The sequence below is a fragment of the Pinus tabuliformis genome, chromosome 4_2 (assembly GCF_031772625.1).
Source record: "Pinus tabuliformis cultivar Carrire ecotype Pingquan chromosome 4_2, CPIR1, whole genome shotgun sequence".
Classification (NCBI taxonomy): domain Eukaryota; kingdom Viridiplantae; phylum Streptophyta; class Pinopsida; order Pinales; family Pinaceae; genus Pinus; species Pinus tabuliformis.
The window spans coordinates 557,381,299-557,402,432 of record NC_142304.1 but is presented as its reverse complement, the minus strand read 5'-3'; the positions used below and the strand labels follow the sequence as shown (position 1 = coordinate 557,402,432).

Below are 21,134 nucleotides of genomic sequence, written 5' to 3'. Positions count from 1 at the left end.
TAGCAAGCAGAATTCGATTTCCCGTCATGCTGGAGGAGGAATCTCAGCTTTGCAAAGAATTCTATATATAGGAGAAAAAGCAATGTACTTTGGGCTGGAAATTTATTGAGAAAATCTCTGATATTTGGCTTGATGTAAAGTCTTCGTTTTAGTAATACAGTACTTTGGCTTTGCTTCTCAAGAATCATAAGGAATTTGATGCTTGGAATGGCTTGTTTTGTTCTCTTCTTATTATATCAAGTGGTATGAATGTGTGATTACTTAGAAATCACTAACAGTGCTCTAATTTCCTTCATGCATTCGTAAATTGTGTTGGTCCTTTGTATTTTAGGTGTTTCTACATGCATTGAGTTCTAAATGCCCTGACTTCTATGTAGAGCTAACCTTACTGTTAATACTGAAGCATATCCGACTCCATAAGCCCAATGGATACTTTCTAATTGTGTTTCCACAACTTACATTTTTATCTGTGTTTCATAAGAGTTAGCCATCTTAATCATAATCAAAAATCATTAATCCTTTGAGAGAGCCCTCTCAGGTTGGGGAGGCTAAGCCTCAGCCTAAAGTAGGTTTGAAATAGTTACTTAAGGTCTTCCTGGTCAGCAGCCTTCCAGGGTCTGATTTTGAGATAACATTTTGGTGCGTCTGCCAGGAGTCTGAATATTAATCATTCCCGAAATCAAGAAGCTGAACTTCTGAAGGTAGCAGGAGCTCAGAAATCTTTCGAGGTTGCAAAACTACCTTGGCAACTCCATTGTTGAAGAATTCGAAATTCATAGATTCATGGTGATTCCACTAGAGTTATGAAGAACTCAAATTCGACCATTCTTATTTCAAGGTATGCATGCATAATTTTTTCAAGAATTCATGGTTTCCCAAATCATTTTCCCAAAGATACATATTTTCTAAGGAATGGTCCAAAATTCAATGGAGAAGATTTGAGTTTAACTTTAAAGCATATATCAGATTTTTGTGATTTTACCGAGCTTCTTAGAGTCAAACATGAGGATGTTTGCATTATGTTGTTCTATGATTCATTTCAAGGGAAATGTAAACAGTGGATTGAAAGCCTTCCTGCCAAATCTATTAAGTCATTTGAAGATTTTTGGTTTATGTTTTTGGAGGAATGGATAGATATATCAGATTTGGTGGCAAACTCTCCTTCAATTCAAGGTTTCAAACAATGGAATAATGATCATATTAATGAAGAAATATATGAAAATTTTTATTTGTCCTTGTCTTCTTATCTAAAATCATTTGAGTGCAAGACAGAAGATAAGATGAAATTTTTGGATGAAGTTGCTAAGGATATTGAGAAAGACATTGAAGGTTTACAAGGTCAAATTCAATCATATAGTCTTCATGGTCATGATCATTCTTTTCAAAAGGTTTCTATGTCAGAACACAAGGAGAGGGTGATGCTTCCTTTCTCTTTCGTGATTGAGGAAGAGTACACTATTATTGAAGATCAGTTTGCACAACCAGAAAGTTACGAGAATCATCAAGCTAATCATGTATTCTGGGATCCTATAGCTAAATACATGGAAGAGTTTTACTCTCTAGTGTTTCAGTTTTTCTTTGAAAATCAGAGGCAATTTCAGTGGTAGTGGTCATCACAATATCATAGTTGCTCTGAACTCCGATGCAGTCAAAAAATTCAAATATCAGATAAGACAAATGATTGGCTACATTGGAAATTTCACATTGATTGAGCTGAAAGAAGTTTGAAATTGATAGGGTAGGTAGGTAGGAAAATGCAAATAATCTCAAGGTTGACTGAGCATTTTTCAATAGATATAGATTTCTTTCTCTTACAGTGATCATCAAGCTCAAGCCCGAGGTGAAGGCCAAGAAGCTTGAAGGGGATGCTTGTCAAGCAAATGTCTGTTATCATAAAGGATGAAGCACTGGACCTGCGAGTTCTTAGTGTCCTACAAGAGCACACTATCCCAAGTGGAGCCACTGTTATCACTTAAGAAACAATTTCCAAATTGTTCACATCAGTTTGATTGTGAAGGTTAGGTGTTAGTCCAAGTTCATTTTTTCCATGTTCAATGTAGTGTCTAGGTCTTTAGAATCTTTGTGGTATGGTTACATAAAGGTCAATAATCCGTTCTCATTCATCATTGGTCCCACAACCCGCATAGATTCCTTGTATCAAGTTTGTTTTAAGGTTCTTATATGTTATGAAACTGTCTAGGTGTTTTCGTACCGCAAAACCCAAAATTTACACTAGCTGCGCTACGAAATCGGGGATTCATTCGGATCCATAGAAAATCTCACCCAGTTGTCATATTTATCAAAATCCGTCGTGTTTACATCAACAGTTGTCAGCTTATACACTTCGTCTATCATATCCAACCGCTTATCCTCATTAAGAGGTCGTTAGGTGTCTTGGTACTGGCACATGTTTGCAGTTGTACTTTGCTCTGCGGTTTTGGTCATTCAACTAGGCTTTTCGAAATGGTATTAGAGCAATCGGGGAAATGTCCTTCTAGGTGTTGCATCTATTCTTTGGATTTGGGGCAGTCTGAAACTATTCCTTGTAAACAATCTTAAGCTCAGTTTTTAGGGATATTTTCATTATACTAGATATTATGTTTTCTGATATTTTTCACCCAGCTAAAAGACACACTTGAGATCCGTGATTTTTATAAGAACAGCCTCAAGATTACAGATTGGGAAATGCAAACTATCTCCTGGTCATCTGTTTTGGAAAATACCGTTCAATTTCAAAGCATTCAGCGACTTTGTGTTGTCAAAGATCTTTCAGCTCATGATGTTGTAATGTGTATCATGCGCAAAGACAATTTCTTAATCAGGATGTTGAACAAGGGTGTGCTTGCCATGCCTATTCCCCGGTAGGTTCCTGCTGCAGGTCCTGTGGTTCATAAAGCCAATGGCACTGAAAATCGCCGATGTTGACAAAGACTCTGGAATGGACCCTAAACTAGTGTATATTGCAAAACATGTTTGACAGGAATTTTTCTATCTGAATGGATTTCATCTTAGTTTTCTAGTGGTCTTGATCCAATACATTTTCACGAGTATCCTGTATCGTGTTCCATTCTGCATTCACATATTCTCAAGAGCGCTTGGTATGGGAATTCAAATTTTTGCCATTTTCGCAAAATGTAGCAATAGTGAAGCTCTGTTTCTTCTTCTGTTACTTTTCATTGGTCACACAGTTGGGATGCTTATTGCTTTTGTTTAGACCGAGAATGTGGATATAGCTTGTTCAAGTCGTTGTCCCAACTACTCCTGAATGACGTAACTCAAAGTGGTCCACGTGAGCAGTTATTTAGACTGCCTTTACTTAAATAAGTGCTAAATCTCAGAAATATCTTATCAGGTATCATGAATTTGAAAGTCACTAAGAAAAAGGAACTTGATGAACCTATCTATCAGAAGGTTGTTCTAAATAATATTCCCCGCAGATCTCTTGGTGGTTTTGCTGGTGGATTTTGTGGTGTTTCTGGCCTGAAATCCAATTGGCCTCCTGTTATAACAAACACCACCATATCTGCCAACAATTCTTCCAGCAAAATTGGATTCTCAGATACTTCATTTGTTGACTCTTAGCCATATAGTTTACTCATCCATTGCAAGCGAGGCAGTGACAGAGATTGAGATGGTGCAGACTTCTTTAATATTCACGTTGCAGGAATTCCATGGAGGGGTATACCAGAAGAAAGGGAAAGTTCAGGTCAAAGAAGGAATACAGGAACAATCCACAGGAGAAGCAGTCCAAAGAAGAGTAACCAAGCTAGCATGAAGAACATCTGTAGCTAAAATATATCACATAAGCAAGTAAGGTTGAGTCCAAAGTTTTGATGAATTACCTCTTGAAGTTTATCTTTGAAGAATGGTGTCCATATATTCAGTTTGGACAGCTTCATAACAGTTGAAAAAGCCATTGCAGAAAAAATAAAGACTCAAGAAAGTAAAATTTTCATCCTAAGCTGTGTTTTTGAAATTACACATCAATTTCGTAGCACGCTACGAAACTGCTGTAGCTGCATGTTATAATTCGGTTGGTCAATTGTGAGTGACAAAGGACAAATATTTTTGAAAAGAGGTTTATAAAGAGGTCCATTAACAAAGTATGAGCATCCAGCAAAGGCAGAACAAGCAGAGGAAGGACATATACGAGTTCTAAAGCTATGTGTTATAAAATGGTCATTATTCATAGCCAGTTTGGTTCATGATGTTTCAAGCAGCATTAGACAAGTTTTGTATTAACACGTGTACATGAGCCAGGATTACAACACATCAAGAACGTGGCACTCCAATACACTTTTGTGTAATCAAAGAAGAACTTCATGGTTAATTTAGTCTCAAACATCCTTGAGGAAACCAAAAGCAGGAAAACAGGGGCAGTTCCCTACTTTTCAGGAGCAGTAAAGGAGATAAGACATTAAGGGCCAGAAAGGAGTTTAAACATCCATCAAAGTTAAACTAAAGGGAACCACTTGTCAGAGAATGAGTTTTTATTGTAATAAATGCTATTATCAGCATGATGTGGATTCAGACTCCTAATTGTCTTAGGTTTCTAAAACTTCCAGTTAGCAGTTGTTGTATTTAATAGTTAGTTAAAGTTTGAATAGGTGTCATAGCAAGCAGAATTCGAGTTCCCCTCATGCTGGAGGAGGAATCTTAGCTTTGTAAAGAATTCTATATATAGGAGAAAAAGCAATGTACTTAGGGTTGGAAATTTATTGAGAAAAACTCTGATATTTGGCTTGATGTAAAGACTCTATTTTAGTAATACAGTACTTTGGCTTTGCTTCTCAAGAATCAGAAGGAATTTGATGCTTGGAATCGCTTGTGTTGTTCTCTTCTTATTATATTCAATGGTATGAATGTGTGATTACATAGAAATCACTAACAGTGCTCTAATTTCCTTCATGCATTCGTAAATTGTGTTGGTCCTTTGTATTTCTGGTGTTTTCTACATGCATTGAGTTCTAAATGCCCTGACTTCTATGTAGAGCTAACCTTACTGTTAATACTGAAGCATATCTGACTCCATAAGCCCAATGGATAATTTCTAACTGTGTTTCCACCACTTACATTTTTATCTATGTTTCATAAGATTTAGCCATCTTAATCATAATCATAAATCATTAATCCTTTGAGAGAGCCCTCTTAGGTTGGGGAGGCTAAGCCTCAGCCTAAAGTAGGTTTGAAATAGTTACTTAAGGTCTTCCTGGTCAGCAACCTTCTAGGGTCTGATTTTGAGATAACAGGCACAGAATAGAATGAAACAACAAGCAGATCAACATCGCAGTGAAAGAAGTTTTGATGTAGGTGATTGGGTATTCCTACGGCTACAACCATATAAACAAATGTCCCTCAAGCAAGCTAAGAAGGATAATAAATTATCACCAAAGTATTATGGTCTGTACAAGGTGTTGCAAAAGATTGGTACTATGGCATACAAATTGGAGCTTCCTGCAGCTTCTCAAGTGCACCCAGTTTTCCATGTTTCATGTTTAAAGAAGGTTATAGGTTACAAGCTCCCAGTTCAAACAATATTGCCAAAACTTGACGAGGAACGAAAAATCATATTGGAACCGGAAGCATTCACAGAAGCAAGAACTTGGCAGCTATGGAATCGATCAATTTTGGAGTATCTCATCAAGTGGAAGAACTTATCCGTTGAAGATTCCACATGGGAGGATGAGAATTTTATACAGAAACATCAAGAACTACTCAAGCATTGAGGAGAACGCTTTTCAAAAGGAGAGGGGCATGGTAGGCCCCTATGATACTAGTGATTCCCCCATTACTATTGTCATTGTATCCCTTACTATTATTATTGTGCCCCTATTGTCCCCATATTGTTATTAGTATGCCCCATAGAAAACCACTATTGTTATTTTTGTGCCCTTATGTTATTATTGTTATGTAGGCTTGATTCTATTGTGACCCCTTAGACTCCTATATATAGAAGGGACGTTTAGTCATTTGTATCATCCAAGAATTCTTCATTTGTGTAATGTAAAGGAGGTTTCCCCCTCGAAGAGGCTGAATTCTAAGGCATTGATCTATCTTTTCTATCTTTTTGTGAGCTGGTTTCCTAACACTCTGCCTCAAATATGACTTCTTCTTGTTGAATAATCTAGGGCAAAGTAGTTTATTTTGATTCTTCGTTACTTGATAACAATTTGTGGAGTATTTTTTCTTTTCTTGTCATCTTAATATCCTTCTTATTATTATTAATTCATGTGTTTGTACTTCATCAAACTGCTACCAAAACATAAGAACGAGAACACAAGATGTTGGCTCTCTACTAGGGCCAAAACCTATCTTCTCTTGAGAGGAAAACCCTTTAGTGAATTTCTCTTATTGAAGCTTCTATTAATCAATTCCAAACCCTATACCCTTGACAAGAGGATACTCTAAGCACAATTCAAGTCTTCCCTCCTTTTTGCACCTTATACTTCAGCACTTCTTTTGCACTTCGTTCTCCTACTCCTTGGTGATAGGCTCTCTTATACTAGTTCTAGCAGAGATGTTTCTTCTTGATATTAAGTGCACCTCTTCACGTAGGATTATGCTCTTCCTCTCTTCACCAATCGATCTTCTTCTTTGTGTAGGATTGCAGACCTGTAGTGGAAGCACTGCAGCCCTAAATTCTCGCACGCGTGGGAGGATTCGTGGTGAGTTTGGTTCCTTTCTCCTTTGTATGTGAGAGTCCCTTCTTCACTTCAATGAGAAGCCTTCTAGGTCTAAGTTGAAAGCCAAAACAATGAGAAGTATGTTACTGTTATATTTCTTCTAATATGTATACAAAAATCCCTCCTTTTCTCACAAGTGTGACTGCGTTTACCCTAGAAAAAAATCCCTCAAACTTTGTTGTTCTTCCTCCTTACTTCATTGCCCTAGTAGACCTTCCTCCATTCCTCTTCTCCTTATTTTTCTTACGGATTTCAAAGTTGAGTGAATGTGTTGTATAAAGGAGTGGACAACCTCTATATATAGAGGCTTGTCCCTCCATTTAGGCCGACTTATCAACTATTTGCAAGCCGACTTGTCAATTGTTTGTAGGCCAACTTGAGAACTACTAGGAGGCTGATTTATTGAGAAGACTTCAGATAGTTTCCATGGTGGTGTAGCATGCTTGAAGGAGATTCTTGATGGTTCCATTGCATAGGAGTAGAGTTGACTTTGTTTGGAGGTTTTTCCCTCTGAATTTAATATATATTTATACATGGTGTAACATGTCTTTAAGGCCTTCAACATTTCCTTTTGACTATTTGACTCACCTATAACACTTTTACATGTGCTATACCTACTTCAATGAGAAAGAAAATCGACATATATTACAAAAATAATATTTATTTTCTTGAATAAGTACAAATATCAAAAGTATATTTATGAAGACCGAACCTAGTTACATTTCCTTCAACACTCCCTCTTAAATAGGGAGGTATCCATTACAACATTATACAGTGTTTGGCTATTATCAATCTTGAAGAATTTGAATAAGAGAAATTGGATTTTCAATCCATATATTATATCATCATATCCATGAGCATTTTCATAGTGCAAGGCCTTAGCTAACAACTCCATCTCTTTACGAGACCATGAGCTACAATGCTAGTGAGACCAATGATTTATAGACACCTCCATCATTGTCTCTCAAGGTACATACCCACCTAGATGTTCTCCGAGTATGACTTTCTAGGACTATTCTTATCTTGGGTTCCCAACCCTCATAGAATATCAGTCCTCTTGCCTACTCTTGTATTATATTCCCTACACATCCTTAAAGAGTATCGGATGCCAGATGATTACCTAATCCTCCCATTCTTTCTTCCCAAGTGAAGACAACAATGTTGTGTCTATCTTGTGTCTACATTTCCATTCATGGCCTTCATCTAGACTTACGACTGTTAGTATTAGTCTATTGCATGACCCATGAAATGGAAAACACAATTGTCACTCCTTTGTAATCAGGGGTGATCCAAAATTCCCTCTTGATCATGGACCTGTCAAAGCTCCCTCTTAACTAGGGACTCTTTCATTCATCAGCAACTTCTTCTTCGGGTGTCCTTTAGTTTCTTGATCCTCTTCCTTTCTTGATGTCATGAAGTCTTTGTTCAGACTTTTTCTAGGTAGGGTACCATCCATTGATCACTTTCCTTCTTGGTTTTTCATGTCATGCTTCCTTCGTGGAAAGTGGCTATATTGTCATTCATCAGGTTTTCTTGTCATCTTGGGTACTCTTTTGTCATCTTGTCCATGCTTCGGAATATTCTTCTCATGGATGCTTCGTTGTAATAGCATTTTTACATGCTTTTACCTAGTAGCCCATCATGACTTCATCCTAATATTACTTCAACATTTATTTATATTTTTTTGGATGGATTTTTTGTCATGACATATATGTAGAGTAGAATCAGTTATCTGCACCTTTTTTATCTCCAAGGCCTTCATAGGTGTCAAGGGTCCTTTCTTCCTTTATCAGAGTTGTCATGCCTTCTTTCAGGAGATATCTTCAAAGTATCTTGTCAGACAATGATATTCGGTGATCATGGTGTTCTTCCACATGCTTGATCTCTTTCTTCATTTGCTTCTTATTAAATAGACAAGTCAACCATCTAATGCTTCCTTGTGGTGCAAGTAAATTCTCTACGTGGACACAAATAATTCCTCTAGCCTGAGAGAGCGGGTATAGCCACAAACAAACAAGCTATGGAAAATCTCCTTAATCTAGAATCAATTAAGAGGGCCTACCTCTTAGAATGTTATTTTGCTTGGTGATGATCCTGCTTCCTCACTCCATCTATCTTTTGTTTCCTTCCTTCGAATACCTGAAGCAAGCAAGCAAACAACAACAACAAATGTGATAGCATACAATATTGTATTCAACCTACTGAATAAGTCAAGGAACATTAAGCCATAAAGATGTAAAATAATACTTCATATAGCAAATCAATCAATAGTTGTATTCATATAAATCAGAAATAGATTACAACCAATGCCTTGACGTTGTTGGTCTCCCCCAATGTATCCGAGTTCCCACACTTCTGCTAGCATCTCATGGATAGCCCCAATAATGGAATTTTTAAGTCTTATTCCCTCTAGTCTCAAACTAAACCAAAACACGCTATTCTTCCTCAAACATACACTAGAAAGCTACAATCTATAGATGTCTTGCTGATCATTCAAACTCACTCCAAAACTAGTTTAGCTTGGGAAAAGAGAGGTTTATAGATTGGATGGATGGGAGATGGTTCCTCTCATCATGGGAGAAGGTCTTATCTCTTGAGTTCGTTCCATCCTAATAGGGGAAAAGAGCCCAAACTGACTTCTTCGACCCCATCCAACCCAACCATCTACCAGACTTCCGTTACGAAGCTTCTAGACTTGGAAGCTTTGACTCCATATTTAAAAAACTTGCCAAAAGAGGATCAGCACGACTGAGACAAGGCTCATTAATGTTGATCGACACTAGTCCTAGTGTTAAACTCTACAGATCAGTGCGAGGGATGAACTGGTCAGTAGCATCAATCTTGTAAACTGGGGTAAAAGGAAGATTCTTAGGAAATGATGCAAAAGGGAAATGTTCTACTCATGAAGAGGGACATAATGGGAGTTTCTTCATGATGGGAAAACAAATGAGGGTCACTATAGAGGTCCTTCGGGATCATGGAACCGGGAGTATAGGGACAGTGATAAAATGTTGTGTAACAGATGCCCCCTAAAGCATGAAGGCCAAACTAGAGTGAGGGGTGAAATGCTTTACAAGTGGATGCGGGGAACCAAAGTCCATCATCGAAAAACCTGCAAGAAAGCACAAACACATATACATCACTGAAAACTCTGAGAAATGATACATGAATTGTGGTATGGACGTAGCCATCCAATAGAAAGGATCATAACGAAACTGAGGTATGGTCGTAACCATCCAATAATGAGAAGGATCACATATAACAACTCATGCTATGGTCGCAGCCATACATCTAAAAGAGGCATGTATCAACATGATCATGTCACATCGCCTCGCAACCTGGACCGATGTAATATGAGCCCAGGGTCTTGCGCTCCAAACGACCCAATCAAATACAAATCCTAACATGTGAATGAATGTGTTGAAGTCAAACATGCTTGAAAGTCTCTTGATTACCGATCAATGATGTGAACCGTTAACAAGCGTGAGAGAAACCACCATTAATGACAATGCTCTCAAGGTACTAGCAGCATAGTACACGGAATGCGAATAAAGGAACTAATGTCGAACACCCGTGAAATCACCCGATCGAAAGCCAATGATGTGAGCTTGTCATCGAGTGCGAAGAACTTGCCATTAGGGCATGCAATATCTAAGGTACTAGAAGGGAATCTCTCGGCCAGCTTCTTGGATAATGAGTGGAAGTTGACAAGAAGTGACCATGTTGAAGGAGGGCCATGATGTATCCCACATCATTGACACGAGACAAAGGGATGCAAATGATTTCATATTATACAGAGAATCAAAAGTAAGCGTAACTGTAGAAGGACTAACTCTTGAACATATTGGTGACACGACTCTGGAGTGTGCCAGCTTTTAGATCCATAGGATCGGTGGTCATGATGACGTGGCAGAGATCAAATGGAAGGTAAAAATGAGCGGCCCAACCCAGGAAGTTCAATGATGAAAAGGAGGATATCCCAACCCTACATGAAGCAGAAGTGTCATGTTTAAGAGCAAGCTACTGACACAACTGATAGAATTTCCCATTTTCCCCCACCATTTCATGTAGGTACCCCAATTCTTTTTTATCGCAAGCTTGAAGGGGATAGCATGTGCTTCCACTGTAAGTTCATCCTTCGAACAAATCCAACCTAGTAAGTTTAATGAGCCCTAGTAAGAAGAAGCTCATGTTCATCATGGTGACGAATCCAATTTCGTTGAATGTTTTAACGAGTCCGACAAAGGGATCACTCAGTATCTTTTTCATGTTTATAGAGTTTGAAAAAGACATAGAAAAGAAAACTCTAAAGGGTCCCTTTTTATACTTTTGTGTCTCTCGAGCCTGAAAAGGTAGAAAATGATACTTGAGAGAACCACTTGATCATTTCATTCAAGGAGTACCTTTTTCATAAATAGTTTATCCCAGCCTAAAAAAGGGGTAAACGTATTTTGGGTAAACGAGGTTTCGCAGCCTTTAATAAGTTCAAAATGACAAGAGCTTGACAAACTTTTTGTGTTTTAAGAGTCGGAAAAGAGCTTAATAGCGGGCCCCCCATTTTTATTCTCTTTTACGAGTCAAAAAGGGAAAAATACTCGACGATATTTTCATTTGAGTTTTATGATTCGAGAAAAGAGCTTAAATGTGACTCTAGTACCATCATCGATAACCTGTCACCTGTCAGTGCACAAAAGGGAAATGCATTATCCAAGTTATGAGGAAAAATAGGTTAAAAAATACTTTAAAAACCCTAATATTTCATGAAAAATGAATAAAATTTACCATTTACCATTTTACCTTTGTGTGAAGAGCTTTTTACCCACTTGTGCCCTAGTTTTTCATGAGCATATTATGGGAGATCTGGGAGGCCATTCGTCAAGACATCAGTTGTAGGTAAGAGCCAAGATCTTAGCTCCATTTTCATGGTTAGTTTACCTAATTTTAACCATTTTTTGTATTTTTTGAGATTTTGACAAAAAAATCCGCCCTCGATTGGTGTGATTTCCAAGCATGGAATTGCGCCGATTAGGGGTTATTGAAATTGTCAAGTGCATCGTTGGCGCTACTGTTTTTAAAACAATCATGCGGTGCCATGAACAAATTTTTTTCCCATTTTATTCGATTGAATCCAAAATTCTCTGGCCAAAGATGTTTATTGACTTGATTATATGGTTTTTGCAGGGAAAAAAATCGTGAAAAATGGTGGATTGGAAGGAACATGAGCATGAGGACATTGATACTCAAGTAATGGTAGACCCAAATTTCTTGAATGCTCTGAGGAACCATGGGCTCCTCAAATTCTTCCTTACACCAGGTCTACGGGCTCAACCCGAATTGCTACAGTATCTGATCAGTCTCTGGGACATGAATCGGGAAGTTTTCATGATCCGTGACCAAGAACTGGAGTTGGAAACTTCAGACATTTATTTCATCACAGGACTGTCCTGAAGAGGGGAACTAGTCAATCTATATGGATCAAGGCCTATTGGGGCAAGTGTGACCATGCTACTTGCAGAACACTGCCTAGAAGCACTCAAATCAAAAGGTGGCAAGATCAAGATCATGACTATTTGGGATCTTGTGCTGAGAGTGTTACTGTTCACCATAAACAGATTGGTTAGGGCTCAAGTGTAGCATGAGACCAACAAGTCAAAGTTTCAATATGCGATCGACTGTATGGCACCCACTATCTTCAACTAGGTGGAAGCTATGAAGGTCAACATGAAGCGCCACCTATCAAAAGCTAAGTTGGAAACCTGAAGTAGTTCTGCTATGGGTCTGTTCTAGTGACCTTCTTCCTAGAGTAGGTTCTGATCTTTCACTACCAGCTAGCTGAGGTGGAACCGCCATTGCCACGAGACCCACAGATGGTCTGTTGGAGTGCACTGATGCTGAGGATTACCGGGGGCCAACAGATGTCCTATAAGCCCGCCTTCTTCTCATGGCTATGATGATAGCTGATTGTAGTGGAGGATTGGCCTTACAATGGTACCGACTTCCGCAGTGATCCAGATTTACCGCTCCCAGAGGGGGAGGATTATGATGATGGACGTAAAAAACAAACAATTTTAATTTTTAATTTTTTATTGTTTTTGAGATATATGTGTTCATGACATTTTTATTTTATGAATGCAGATGTTGGACCAGATCACCTTGTCGGGATGTTCCCGATTTCCAGGCGCATTTCTTGGTAATTTGATGTTAGTCCTTATTAGGAAGGAAGAGACAATGAGGAGGAGATCGCGCATAACCTTGAGCAATTGACCCACGGTATCCCAGAGTATGCCCAGATGGGTGATGTCCCATGCCAGTATCAGAGGCATACGGTGGGGGTATCAGATCGGATCTGCTAACTGCTGACTCGTGTAGTGCGAGCAGTTACATGCTACCATGAGCATCATGTTGTTTAGTGCATAGGTCCAACATTCCAAATTTTTTATGCCTGCGAGCCACTGATGTATTTGAACACACATATTTTTTTTTGGGGGGTTTTGATGTATGAAAAACATTATCAACATATGTATATATATATAAGCATGATATACTTCCTTGCTTACTATGGTACAAATGTTTTGTGTTTTGAGTTTTTACATGTTTCAAAAATGTCTATCCAACACATAATTAGTTAATGCATCTGTTAATGTATTCACGTGTCTAGGAATATGATGATATGTAATGAAATCAAAATTTCTCTCCAGTAGATGAATATGTAGATACATTCTCAATATGTGAAGGTTTCTGATGGCATATTTCATGTTGAGTTGGAGAACAACAAGCTATGAATCAAGGTTGATAACCAATTCTCAAATGCCAAGAGCGATAGCTTCTGGCAACAATTCGATAACTGCGCTATACTTAGTGATGTTATTAGTTGTTCGACCTAGACAAATACCTTGAAGACCAATCAACTCACCATTGGGGTCATAAATGGCCCATGCAAAAAATGATAAATTCTGGATACTATGACAAGCACCATCAGCAAAACCGATGTGCGGAGACACCGACATCTACAAAGAAGGTAGAAACATAATAAGCAGGAAATATACTTGCAAAATAACACACCAAACCATACTATACAAAAATGAATAGCACACTATTGTACAAAAGTAGCCATGCAAGATGACCTAAGCATAGTACTTTTTGAGATAAAGCCCATTCTGGGGCTTGTCTAAGGGATTGCCCTCATAGTCAATAAGCACATAGGCCGCTTTCTGTAACACATGTTTAACAATGTAGGGCCCATGCCACATGGGTTCGAACTTGCCTACCCCCAGCTTGTCATTAGCCTGATCATATAGAGGAACCAAATCACCCTTGAAAAAAGCTTGAGGAGAGACAGACTAATCAAAATGGAACTTGACCCGCTTTTTTTGTGCTTCGATGACCAAAGCAACAAGATGGCGAGTCTCATCCATTCGTTCTAAATACAAGAGGTGCTCTTCCTGAGGTGAGGTCTCAAGGAGAAGTTTGACAGCCATCTTGAGGGATGGAATTTCGCACTCAATCGGTAAAGTTTCTTCCAGACCATATACTAGCTGGAACGGTGTGAATCTAGTTGGGTCCTTGGTCGAGGTTCGGTAAGCCCAAAGAGCTAAAATGAGCATGAGATGCCAATTTGACTTGTGCATCCCAATGGTGCGTTGAAGCATTGTAATTAAGACTTTGTTCACCACTTCAACTTAGTCATTGGCTTGAGGGTAATACGGGGTTGAGCCATCGTGGTGCAGACCCAATGTAGAAGTCAGCTCATCCATCATGTAATCTTGAAAATGGGATCCATGGTCAGTGACAATGGCCTGAGGCACTCCAAACCTGGAAATAATGTGATTGAATAGAAATTGAGTCGTTGTTTTACCATCCGTAGAATATGTAGGCATCGCTTCAGCCCATTTGGTGAAATAATCCACATCAATGATAATATACCCATGCCCCCTGGTCGAACAAGGGTTACAAGTGATATAGTCGATGCCCCATTTGGAAAAAGGACCAATGGTAATAACAGGGTGTAGGTGAGTGGGTGGGGCACGCATTTTATGCTAATAAATTTGGTACTCATGGCACTTGCGAATAGCAAGGATGCAATCCTTGAATATAGAGGGCCAAAAATAACTAGCGCGAAGGATTTTTTGAGTAGTAGCATATCCAGAAAGGTGACTGCCACATGCACCAGAATGCCAGTCATTCAAGACTCTTTCAGCCTCCTCGAGAGTGAGATAGGGATGAAGAATTGAATCGACACCGATGCGGTATAAAGTATCTCCAATGATATAGTAAGGTTGAGATTGAAGCCAAATGTGTTGGCAATCATCCTTGGTCAACCATCTACCAGACTTCTATTACGAAGCTTCTAGACTTGGAAGCTTCGAATCCATATTTAAAAAATTGCCAAAATAGGATCAGCGTGACTGAGACAAGGCTCAGTAGCATTGATCGATGCTAGTCCCATTGTTAAACTCTACAAATCAGTGCAGGGGACGAACTGGTCATTAGTGCCAGTCTTGTAAACTATGGTAAATGGAAGATTCTTGGGAAATGATGCAAAAGGGAAATGTTCTTCTCATGAAGAGGGACATAATGGGAGTTTCTTCATGATGGGAAAACACATGATGGTCACTATAGAGGTCCTCCGGGATTGTGGAATGGGGAGTATAGGGACAGTGACAAAATGTTGTGTAACATTCTTGTGAGAGCATTCCTTCATTGCTTGCTTCCTAGACTTCTCAACATTTCTTCTTGCTTCTCAGTCAACAATCTTATGCTCCTTATGTGAGAATATTATTTTTTTGACCTTCATAGCATTGTAGTACATGACTTCGAGCATGTCCTTGATGAAATACTAAACATGTGATGTATACATACCTCATCTTGATTCTCCTTTGATCATCCTTTGGTGTGACCCTTCTTGCTTCATCTTATCTTGCCTACATATCATCTTTTTCTAGAATCCCATGAATGGGATTCCCAATGAGACATCTTCTTTGGTGCATGAACCTTATTTTGAAGATTTCATCATAGGATCTTAAAGATCTTTGCCTTGCAAATGTTTCCTTCTTTTGATGATGTAGGTCTTCTAAGATTCTTAATCATGATCAAAAAAAATTTCTTTCATCGTGGATGAGGTACTATACTATGTATGATTCTTCTACATGAATATCTTGAGTTATATATTCCATGTTCCTATATTCTAGAAGACATTTCTATGTATTTTTGTTCTTATCATAAATGCTACATCTTCATGAGTATCTAGAACTTCTATGTACATCATGCTTCTATATTCTACACGATGTTTCTATCCATTCAATTTTATTCTATTCCTACATGCTCGTATACTACTCAAAACTTTGAAAGAAGTCTAGAAGTAAGGAGTTTGACCTAGTCATAGTAGAGATCTGGATTATCTTCCTTATTTTTCTTCTTTCCTTCTTATTTCACCTCTTCAGTTATGTGAGCTTCTTCCATTTTTATTTTGTTTTTGTTGTCCTTCTTAAGCTTAGGACAATTTCTTTTGTAGTGTCCATATTCTTGGCATCCAAAACATTGGATTTTGGACATGTCTTTGTTGTTTGTTCTTCGTGGACCAAATTTTCCAAATTTACCCTTTTTCTTGGCCATGGTAGCAAATGCTTTCTCCTTTGATCCCACATCTTCCTTTGCCATAAGTATAGTTTCCTCTGTTCTGCATAGAGACCACATTTCACTAAGAGTGGTTGCTTCCTTCTTGGCATATATGCTTGATGTGAAGTTTCCCTACTCCTTAGGTAGAGAATTGAGTACTATAGTTGTCATCTCTTTGTCAAACATGACTTCCCCAAGTTCTTGAATTTGATCTCTCATTTCACATATTTTCATGACTTAGGGAGCTATTCCTTCCTTTTTTATCTTCATCTTGTACAATTCTGGTTGTGGATGTCGAGAATAGCCCTACTAGATTGTCATAAAAAAATTCAATGTCTCGAATTTGGAGACATAGGGAAGGAGAGAGTCTTTGATTGATTCTATCAAAATCCTTTGAGCTCTTGTCTCATCCTTATTGTACTTGGCTAAGGCTTGATTCCGTTCCTTAGCAAGGATAGTGATATTCCCTTTGATATGTTCTAGGAGTTCATTCTCCTTGAGAAGTAGACCAGTCCTCTTCTTCCATGCAAGAAATTTATTGGTACCTGTTATCACCCCAGGAAACTCTCCGAGGTTGTAGCTTGGAGATTCCTGGTAACATATAAATCTTCAATATTGTTCTTTGAACTATTGGAAGGATGATGGTTTGGATCAAGTCAGATGACTGTTTCAACTCTGTTTTCACTAAAGACATGCATGAACACCCTTAGCTTTACAAGTCTTTAGACCACTAACGCTCAATAGTTTATAGATTCAATGGATAGATGGAGAATACTGACTGTGCCAGCAGATGCATACATAAACACATATGAATGGCTAGCTACAGGAAGTAAAAAAAGCTTGCAAAATATAATTTATCAACACAGAGATAAGATGACAGTTATCTGGCATTAGATACAGAAGAAAACGTGAATAATCTATTCAAGTGTAAGCTTAGAACAGAGGAGAAAATGAGAATTGAACATGTAACAGTAAAAGAAGCTTGTATTGTTGGAATGAAGATGAGATGCTTAGAGGAGTAGAGTCTCCACAGCCTCCAAAAGTTGAACCTTTGTTACTCTAAACTTTAAAATATTTATAGGCCTTTTACAATGCTCTCAAGCCTTCTGAGGCTCGATAGGTCTTAATCTATCCCCTCTGTCTTTTTAATTGTTTGATGCCATGACTAGGCACGCATGAGCTCAGAGGTTTCTTCTTCTAAAAGAAAAGTAACTGCATTCTGGTAGTTTGTTGTGCTGTCAAGGAGCTCGCTCGTGCCAGCGATGCTCCATGATCACTTCTATTGGTTTTGGCTACATTGTGTCGTTGCCTTTCCCCTTCCGGCCTTTGTTATTTGATGGAATGGGTCTTCAAGCCTTTGTAATCCTTTTAAATGCTAATAATGACTGTTTTTCTGTTTTACACAGAAAAACGCTGCAACACTGTGAAATCTCGCCAAGCTCTGTTTATTGTGGACTTCAAAAGTCCTCAAATATGGCATATTCCTCTAGCGGGTCTGCCCTCAATCGCTATCGCAAGTCGCAAATGGTCTGTTCCCAGTCTTTCCTTTGTATTTTGAAATACGTTAAAAACACTGAAAATCATGAAAAAATGGCTTTGGCAGACCTGAAATCTTATATATTTTCATTCCCGAACCCCTTCGGGTCCGGGTTTTATCGCATCAGTGCTACCCCTTTGTGTTTCGTTAAATAACGAAAATATGCAAAATACATAGGAAAATGCCCATTTGGCGGATTTCAAATCTTATGCAGTATCATGTATATAATTGTCGGGTCTGATTAATCACGCCTCTGTGAAACTCCAATGCGATATCGTGATGCGACTAGTCGCAATCACATATCACTCATGCCCCAAGCCAATAAGCACCCCTTGTATTTTTCGATAGTGATCCTGCGATGCGATGTGGACCGTCAATCTGTGCAGTTGATCGACGGTCCACGTTGCATCACCAATTTCCATTGCAAGTTCCATACAGCCCACCCCCAATCCACCAATTGCCTCTACTGATTGTGACCCGCCAATCAGATCTGGACCATTTATCGGCAAGATCTAACGGCTGTTGTGCATTTCATTGTTTATGCCTCCGACACTTGGTTTTTCACTGTTTTTATGTGTTTTTGCCTCCCGATAGTGCTTTTCTGTTGCTCTAAGGGTTCTTCTCCTGCGTTGGTTTTGATCTTTGGCATGATTTTACTGGCTTTTGAAGACTTAAAGAGCATATTTGGACCCATTTGGATCAGGACCCGATGCAATTATAGATGCAAGAGTAATATTTTGAAGTCTAGCTTATGGTCAAAGAGGAGCAAGAGGAGATGTGGCTGTTAGAGCTGAAATAGGGGACATTTCCGCTAAAAAGAATAGTAGCATTGCACCTCAGGGGATAACACTGGCTCCTTCTGGGGATGAAAGCCTCCCTGTGAGGTTTAAAGCACCACAGACCGATGCCTTTCCTGTAAAACCACAATCAAATTTATCTCCTAGTGTACCATTGGGAATGGAGTTTATTTTTCATAGAAAATAAAAACTAGAAAACATATTTACAATATCAAGGCTTTAAAGCCTTAAAGGAAATAAAGTTTCAAGAACTGCCCATTGACTGGGCCACCAAAAAAATCTTCTCCTTCCAAACTGTGTAGAATAAAGGTATTGTTCTGTTGAATTGGAGCGATGACAAACAGACCATCCATAAGGAGTCAAACTTACCATGATTACCTTTCTTTTCCTTCAATGCATCCCATTTGAGAACCCAGTCACCAACTTGGAAATTGTCCACTTTTGCCTTCTTGTCAAAGGTTTCTTTGATCCTCTTTTGATGAACCTTTGACTTCTCAACTAGCTGCTCTCTGATCTACTGTAATTCAACCAGGTTATTCATTCTCCTTACCATGTCATTTTTTTTATCATGTTCTTCTTGAAAGAATTTGGCCACAGGGAGAGTCATCTGGATAGGAAAACAGCATCAGCGCCATAAACTAGCTTAAATGGAGAATTTCCTATGGACTTCTTGTTGGTAACTCTGTCAGCCCACAGTGCAAACTTCAACTTGGAATCCCAACACTTTTTTTTGTCCTCCAATATTTTTTTTATTATCCTTACAAGACTCTTGTTAGATGATTCTGCAAGGCCATTGCCTTGAGGATAATATGAGATAGAATGTACCAATTGAATGCCCATGGATTCAATCATGTCCACCAATTCCTTTGCCTTGAAAGTTGCTGCATTATTAGTGACTAGTTTGGTTGGGCACCCAAATCTAGTGAAAATGTTCTCATTCAAGAACTTTATGACAACTTGATGATTAAAATTCTTAGTGGGTATAGCCTCAATCCACTTGGTGAAATAATCAATGGCTACCAAGATCCATTTGTGTTGGCCACTGGAATGTGGGTTGATCTCACCTATAAAGTCCAAGCCCCACTGCTGGAAGGGACCATTGGCGTGTGCTGGCTTCAAGGGCAGAGATTTCAGTTGTTGTCTTCCTACAAACCTCTGACATTTGTCACAAGACCTCACAAAAGAACACACATTACAGGGTAGGCCAATAATACCCAGCTCTTAGGATCTTGTGGGCTGTGGTTTTCCAACAATGATGCCCTCCACATATGCTAGAATGGAACTGGTGCATGACTTCCACAGATTGTCCTTTATCTAGGCATCTCAAGAGGATTCTTGATGGGTCTCTCCAATACAACAGGTTTTTATTAATGCAGAATTTGGCTGATCTGAGCTTAATGGCCCGGGCTTTACTCAAGCTAAGCCCTGGGGGGACTTCTAGCTTCTGCAAAAAAATGAACTATACTAGAATACCATTCACAGGTGGCTAGATTTTTAGCCAAAGGCTGATTCTGCTCTTGCTCTTCTGCTACTTCCTCTGTTTGCTCATCACCTAAATTTGAACCCATGCAATTGATGTTTAACAAACTGCAATTTTCCTCAGCCATAAGTTTAGTCAAGCCCTGGCCTTTGACAAGCTTAGTGGGCTTCACCTCTATGTTAAACTCTATGAATTTTGCAATCCATTTATCTCTCTTTCCATCAATATCTAGTTGAGTTAAGACATCTTTTACTAAGGCTGAAGGTATAAATGCAACCACTTTGGAATGCAGAATATAATTTCTGAATGCCTTTAAAGATTTTATGAGAGCATAAGCTTGTTTTTCAATAAGTTCATACCTTAGTTCAGCATCCCTCAGAGTTTTGCTGAAAAAGGCCACGGGGTGCTCTACGCCTTCATCATTTTTCTGCAACAGAATTGCTGCAAGTGTATCATAAGAGGCAAAAGAGAAGATATAAAACTCCTTGGTGTAATCTGGGCTGATTAGAGTGGGAGCTTCCATGATAGCTTGTTTGATGGCTTCAAAAGAGCTTCTTGCAGCATCTGTCCATTTTATTTCTGATCCTTTCTTCAACATGGAAGTGATGTGTTTCACTAGCTCTGCAAAGTTTGGAATGAACCTCCTTACAAAGTTAATCTTACCCAGGAAGGATTGAATGTCCCTTTTTGACCTTGGGATGGACAATGTCTGAATTTCTTGAATTCTCGTTGGATCAATCTTCACATCTTCAGCAAAAACAATATGTCCCAGAAGTTTGCCTTCTTCTAGAGCAAACTGTGACTTCTTTGGGTTCACAGAAATTCCAAACTGTCTGCACTTTAGAAACACCTTCTTCAAATGCTGCAAATGGTCCTTGTGAGTGCTGGAAAAGACTGTTATGTCATCAAGGTAAATAAGGACAAATTTGTCCTTCTCGCCCACAAAGGCTATGTCCATGCCCCTCTGAAAAGTAGCCTCAACGTTCATTAGTCCAAAAGACATCTTGGAGTACATGAAAGTG

The 21,134-nt window shown here is 38.8% G+C and overlaps 1 pseudogene; it reads left to right on the top strand.

Annotated features, from left to right (window-relative positions):
* The first annotated feature begins 1,394 nt into the window (after positions 1 to 1,394).
* LOC149170477 (uncharacterized) overlaps positions 1,395 to 21,134 on the top strand; it is a 36,932-nt pseudogene continuing 17,192 nt past the window's right edge.